The sequence below is a fragment of the Morus notabilis genome, unplaced genomic scaffold, assembly GCF_000414095.1.
Source record: "Morus notabilis unplaced genomic scaffold, ASM41409v2 Scaffold174, whole genome shotgun sequence".
Classification (NCBI taxonomy): domain Eukaryota; kingdom Viridiplantae; phylum Streptophyta; class Magnoliopsida; order Rosales; family Moraceae; genus Morus; species Morus notabilis.
Genome location: NW_010364838.1, coordinates 15,048 through 15,272, shown reverse-complemented (window position 1 = coordinate 15,272; position 225 = coordinate 15,048).

Here is a 225-nt window from a genome sequence, read left to right as displayed (position 1 = left end):
CTCTTGAAAGACCTTTCGTCAAAGGATCCGCTAGGTTCTTGTTTGTCCTAACATAAACAATATTAATAACACCATCGGTTATTAATTGTTTAACATATTCATGTCTCAAGCTAATATGTCTAGATTTACCATTATAAACCTTATTATAAGCTTTAGACAAAGTAGGTTCACTATCACAGTACAAAGAAATAGATGGCATCGGTTGTGGCCACAACTCAATATCAA